Source organism: Morone saxatilis, unplaced genomic scaffold, assembly GCF_004916995.1.
Source record: "Morone saxatilis isolate NCDOM2014 unplaced genomic scaffold, NCSU_SB_2.0 Contig1, whole genome shotgun sequence".
Lineage (NCBI taxonomy): Eukaryota > Metazoa > Chordata > Actinopteri > Moronidae > Morone > Morone saxatilis.
In genome coordinates, this window is record NW_023339651.1 from 20,968,685 (window position 1) to 20,975,795 (window position 7,111).

General features: G+C 37.2%; 1 protein-coding gene across 1 annotated transcript in view; it reads right to left on the reverse strand.

Moving 5' to 3' along the window:
• Nucleotides 1-7,111, reverse strand: part of LOC118325765 (1-phosphatidylinositol 4,5-bisphosphate phosphodiesterase delta-3-A-like) — a 26,118-nt gene that overhangs the window by 18,478 nt on the left and 529 nt on the right. The gene's annotated exons all lie outside the window — the stretch shown is intronic.

Here is a 7,111-nt window from a genome sequence, read left to right on the forward strand (position 1 = left end):
GTTGCCAAGTTCCCCTTTAACCACTGATTTTCATGTAGTTCTAATACTGTGATGATGTAATGACATTACACTGTGTCTGTATTAAACAAGTACATGGACTTGGATTTCAGATGAATTTTGGTATCTAAATTCTGTATGTGAGCCCTTTGCACAGTTCAAATTTACAATTTTCCAGAACATGCTAATCAACCAGCTTCACTCCAAGAATATCAGCATTGTGATCTGCCCTCAAAACTTCCAACTGGCACTGAACCCTGCTTTTATGCAGACAAGCATATGTTACATTTCCAAACAGCTTCTTTCTATAGCAGGAGACAGTCGAGGAAGTGCAGGAATATCTGCACTCGCACAGGTGGTGGATAACTCTGGCACCAGGGCTTGGTGCTGAAATCAGTTCCAAATATTTACATGAGGGAATAGAGGACAGTGATCATGCAAAGTGGACAAGCAAAAAAAAAGATTTTTAGTCATAGTTTGTTTGCTATAACTTAACAAATTTCCCCTGATAATGAGATCATGAGTAATGAGAATATTCTGCTGTTAAAAGAACACTATTTTATAGACCATATAAATGATTACAAAATACATTAACAGAAAAAAGTTTCAACCCTAAATCCAGATATCCAGAGCTGACACTTCCCTGAAAATCTTCCACATACACACTCTGCAATGGCAGCCATTGCAGATCTACGAAATTACAACCTACAATGTCTATTTGAATGAATCCAGCTGTGGTTAAACCTTCCTTTGTATACTCTCAGTCTGATGGTGCAACAACTGTTAACTCACATCCAGATGATGACTGATCTTTGGGCTTATTTCTTCACAAGCAGTACATGAGTCAGAGCTGGGATTATTAGTGCGGTGGCTCTCTTGGATTGGATTAGCAGAGGGGAGCTCAGTGGGATGTATGTATAAGTATGATGCTAAAGAACTCAATCTTAAAGCTGCACATGTCAATATTTATAGTGTTAATGGAAGAGTTCAACTTTTTGGGAGTTATGCTCATTCACTTTCTGGCTAAGAGTTACATGAGAAGATCAATATCACTCTTGTGTTTGTCCTTTAAGAATGGAGTTGGAGCTAGGACGTGATTAGCTTAGTTCAGCGTAAAGAAAAGGCTTCAGCATTTATGATAAATGCACTATAACAAATGTTAAAGATGCATGTTTTATTTTTGGTCACTTAGTGGAAGTGGAGCAAGCTGTAAAAACAACAAACACAACACCTCTAAAGCTCACTAATTAACATGTAATCTTGTTAGCAAGTTGTGGCTTTAGAGGTGAACTCTATACAAAGCCCAGCTGGATATAATCCCCTGCTGCAAGTTTTTAAGCACAGACTATAACATCTTTATAAGATTTCAATGATGTCAGTGTTGTGTTTTACAGCTTGAAAAAAATATCAATTCAGATTTAATATTTCAATGTTATACATTTATTATAAATTCTAAAGCCTGTTTTGCTCCTGTCAAGTTGCAATTGATGGAGACAGATGTAAAACAAAAAATCCCTGAGCTGCAACTGCAGACTTGTAATGGGATGCAAGGACGTGCACATGGCTGGGCTAAAGTTGCCCGAGCAACAGCCATAATTTGCCCTCTTTGGCTAAAATGTTCACTGGAGAAATTTATTGCCGTTATGGCTCCATTTTTTAAAGGCCGATGCAGATATTTAGAAAGCAGGGCGACCGATGTCCGTTATATATAATGCTGAGATCAAAACATTATTCCATGCACAATACAATCCATGGTTATCTTAGTCAGTAACATGTTGTTTAGATGGAATTTGTATTCATTAATTGAAATTCATCACTTAGGACATTTTTGTTTGTCTGCCTTGTGAGTGCCAATGCCGATTTTCTCACAACGCCAGATAATAGGCCTAATTAATCAGCCGACCGATTAATCTGAGTAGCCTATAACAGCTAAAGTTAGACCAAAATAAATCACCTCGCCTTATATTATGCTGTCCCATAAACCAATTTTAGCTAGCTAGCATATAGGGATGCAGGGTTAGGGTTAGGTTATATTTTTCAGGTTAGAGCCCAGCCCCCCGAAATGTCTGCGCACATCCCTGATGGGGTTTTCCTTTATCTGCTGCAGCCGCACGTGAAGCGAGTGATCATCAACAGCAATTGTAGTAGCCAATAGAATGTATGGAACGTAAGTTATCTTAAGTTTCCTATTAAGATAGGCTTAAAATGGGCCCTAATGGGGCCCTGTGGCTTTGTTATCATATAGCCATACATAACCATATGTGTATGTGTACACGTGTATTGAGGGAAATAAAACGTTATACATTGAATTCTCTAGCAAAGGGACTATTTCCTCTGCAAAAAATAAAATAAAAGTGCTGTGACATTGCCTTGAAACTTTACTCCAGTCCAAAGCTGAGTAAGCAGGACTCAGCAGCTGGAACAGATGTCTCACTGTGGGTTGGGATGGGCTGGGTCACTACACTCACAAAGGCGTCTTGATACTGGGAAAACACACACAAGCATGCAGACACACAAACACTCCCCTGTGTACAGCAGTGAGCTACTGTAAATGAGTACAGTGACGTTGCAGCAGTGGGAGAAATTCAATGTGTGTGTGTGTGTGTGTGTGTGTGGTTGTAAGTGTAAGGATGAAGAGAGCCAAACCATCCGCGTGTCGATTAGAAACAGACAAGTACCCCACCACGACAGAACAGAGTTCCTCAGCTGGTGTGATGAAACCATGTGGTCTGACTCATGATACAGGCTGTTGTATAGAACCACATACAGTAGTTACTACAAAAGCTGCTGTACTGCACGCCAACAATGTGGTCATATTTACTCTAGCTAGGGAGTTGAGATAACCAATACACACAACAAACAGTGATATTATGGCACTTATGATTTCTGATGTGTTTCCAACTGGACCTGAAGTCAGTTGGTTGGCCATGGTTTTCGTTAGCTGTAAGCCATAATTATCAAAATTAAAGGAAAGCTTGAAATATTTCACTCTGTGTGTAATGAATCTATATAATATATGAGTTTCACTTTTTGAATTGAATTACTGAAATAAATGAACTTTGTCATGATATTCTAATTTATTGAGATGCACCTGTATGCATTGGAGTGGAAATACAGTACTTAAACTGGTTGCTCCAGCTCTTCATTAGATCAACCTTACTTACTGTCAGGTGTAAGCTGACTGAGGTAACTGACAAAACTAGTGTTAACTGGGAAGATTTCAAATAAAATTTCAGGTTTTGCTACATGACCAAATAGCATCAGCTAGGTCAGCATACCTAGGTAATTCCCACTCACTCTAAATTGCATGAAAAGAGAAACAGAAACATATTTCTTCATGTTTGCATATATAAACATTGGCAGTTAAGTTTAATATATTGTTTGACCTTCTAAAATTATTATTTTGGAACTTATGTGTTAGCTTGTGATGCTACATGACTTCCTGTTTACATAGTTGATAGCTTTTGATTGAACAGTGCTACGAATGTTTCCTAGCAACTGATTTACACATGACTCAAGTCTTTACTAGCTCAATTTAATTCAATTCAATTCAACTTTATTTGTACAGCGCATAACAGAAGTACACTTCTCAAATATAGCAGGTCTAAACATTCTTTAAGTTTTATTTGTGCAAGCAGATTTAGTAAATTACTAGTTTTAAACTAAAAACCTTGGTAATGGATTTGCAAATAGCTAGTGCAACCCAGATCCAGTACAAATTACAGTACTTTGCTGAAAGCAAAATTACTCTTAAGATCGTAATTGTATCCCATCTCTGTATTATGCCCATCAAACTATACTTTTCCACAGTACATGTACCATGCTCTAACTGAGCGGAGCAATCTTTGATCATGTTTTCTGCCCAAATTCATTTCAGCTTTAGTGTACTTATCCAAGACCTAAATCTGTAGTAAGGGGACCATACAGGGATTTAATAAAAACAACATGTGACCTTGCCAGGATCATGACTGACTGCCTTGGGTCCTTACTTGGATTACAGGGCGACACAGCTGATTCTGGGTCAAAGAAAACATAAATATCCTGTTCAAGCCTTTAAAAAAAAATTTTTTTTTCTAAATAACCTGACAATACAACAGTTTCCTCTTTTTCAATTCAATTCAATTCAATTCAATTCTAGGCCGTACTACTTATAAAAGTATTTACAGAGACCCAACAGTTCCCACCATGATATCATACAGGATTTATCCACAGCTGACTAAAATACATGTTAAAATGTCCGTGTGGAAAGGGAAGTCTTCATTAAGGAAGAGATTTAATTATGCTGGACGATGATCACAGCTAATGAAGTTGGCTTTGAAGTCCCCTCAGACACACACACACACAGTCAAACAGAGCTTTGAGAGACAATTACTGCTCAGTCAGTGCCTTCATTAACTGGCTGACACCTAATAACTTCCTAAATAAAGGTCATTGACTCAGGAAGAGAAGAAAGAAAACATAACATTACTTAAGGTGAAAAAATTTGAAGGTAGATTCGTAATTATTGTACAAATCATAGGTTAATTTCTACTACATTATTATGTATAGGCTATTTAGCTCATAAACATATTACGAACATAACATTGAGCTAGCTGGTTAGCTAGCTGTTGGTCAGTTACCGTTACTCAAGAAAACATAGCTACTAATTTCTCACACTGATGTTAGGTTTGTAACTTAAATATTACATTTGAGGTCCGTAACATTGATGTGAGAAATTCATAGCAATGCTAGCTTGGGAAATGTTAGCTCAATTGATTGTTTTATTAACAGAGCCACTACAAGTATAAGTACTGTAAGCAGTCAATGCCACCAATATGTTGTTGTTATTTGTATTGTTACAATAGAAAGACAAACAGCTAACAACATTGAGATATTTTATAGAATGTGTGTCAATGAAGATTTACATTGTGGCAGCTTTTGAAAAATCCTTCTGAGTTGATAGTGTTCTAAAATCTTGTCAGTCAGAATTTGGACGTTTTGGTAGAAAAATATATGAGATAAAGAGATCCAGCTTCGGTTTAACACCATTTGTAATGTTTTGACATGTTAAAGACTAAACCATGCATTGATTAACCAAGTTTTATTATTTTTTATTATGGCATTAAGCCCTGTTGTAGTCCGTTAGTCACTGAATGTTGCAGACAGACAACTCAACCACAGATCTAGGGTCTATATTTGTAGATGATGCTGCTCTACATCTCAATGTAAAAACTGTGTCTGAGTATTAACCGGCTTCTCTCTGACATTTAGAGGCTCAGTGGTGCTGTTGGTGCTGGTATTGTCTGTGCAGGCACACAGGCCAAAACGTGGAGGGTTTTGAGGCTATGTATCATATTAAAGGTCCAGTGTGTATTAAATGTTCACACCTGTTAACACTTTGTAGAATATACAGCTTGCTCCATCTCTGCTGTGTTTAAAGCAGAGCTAAAACAATGGTAAAAATCACTCTCCTGCTGGCAGTTAACTGTTAAAGTTAGCTGTTTTCTAATTGTTAGTCAGTCAACACAACTACATAAATATCGTACTAGGAGGAAATACACAAAACTGTAAAATACTGTATATTTAAATAAGAGAATAGCAGCAGAGTACAGTGATTACGAGGTTCCAGTTGCACTATGTGCTAACATACTGACCCCATTATACTGACCAAACCCAAAACAGCATGAGGACCAAAGCAGAGGCTAGCACCTGGAACTCTGAATGCGTCCTCTGGTTGAGGAGGACATTTGCTCAAACAGCTGCTAAATGTTTGTTTATTTCCTATGTGGGACACCAAAGTTTAAAATCAGTCTGGACAAATACACAGCACGTCCCCACAGAGCAGAATCTGTCAGTGCTGGATTCCAACGCTCTGGACACACTACCTTTTTATGACTTATTAAAGCTGCAGTAGCTGCATTTTTATAAAAATATTTGTTGTCATATTTGCTGAAACTTTCACTATATCCTGACAGTAGTACAGATTATTACCATGTACTACTGTCAGGATATAGTGAAAGTTTCAGTAAATCAATCGTTTTTTGTTTTAACAAGTAGCATGAAGGAAACTACACCCTGAATTTCATTACACAACCCTTTTTGCAACATGACAATTCAATTAGCTTGTATCCTTGTATTATGTGACCTGGCAAACAACACAGGGACCTTCTGAGTGGAATAAACCTCAATAATTCTTAAACGCGTACCATGGCTGCTCATGAGCAGCAGATGCACCTTCAGCTTGCTATGGCTGAGGGTGAGCAGATCAGAGAAAGCAGCCAGGCTCTGCGAGCTCTTGGACTGAGCTGCACCAGTCCCTTTATGGATTTTTCTTCCAGCAACATGAGGATTTGCTGTTTTTGCTCTGTTTTATATCACTGTCGATTGAATATCTTTTGATTGTCAAACTGTTGGTCAGATTGGACAGCAATTTGAAAATCTGCTTTTTTCACTATTTTCTGACATTTTTCATAAAAATAATTGACATAATAATCAGTAATGAAGATAACTGTTGCACATACAACTTTTAATCACTTCCAGCTGAGGGTGTAAGAAAGTATTGATACACTTGAGTATTGTAATATTGTATCGATTCTTAAACACCCTGTATGGATTTTTGTGTTTAAGAACCCTTGCGATAACAGTGCTGTGAATTGCATTTATGGTGGGCTGTCTAAAAATCCCAATATATCTCCTTGCTTACAGTATCGCAATATGTATCCTACCTAATACACAGCACTACTTCAACAGGACTTGATTATGGTGCAAATCTGTCCCATAGATCATGGTTTATAACACAAATTTGCACCATTCCTCTGGGTAAGCCGAGGCCAGCTGGATTCATTATTCCACTTCTGATAATAAGATGTATTTCAGTGTAACATAGGTTACATTATACAGCTGTAACATATTAAATAAAGTGTGAATGTGTATTAAAACGCTAAGAAGAGGAATCCTGTGTTAATTCTACTACTTTTGCTTTCTTTTTGAGGTCGGCTCAGGGTATATGACATGAAAGGATTTGTTTTTGTGTCCACTGCTGGATACTTTTTTTTAATTATTATTTAACTTTCCAAAAATATATAATAAGTTCTTTCAAAGGGAACATAAATTGCAATTATACAACAAAACATTT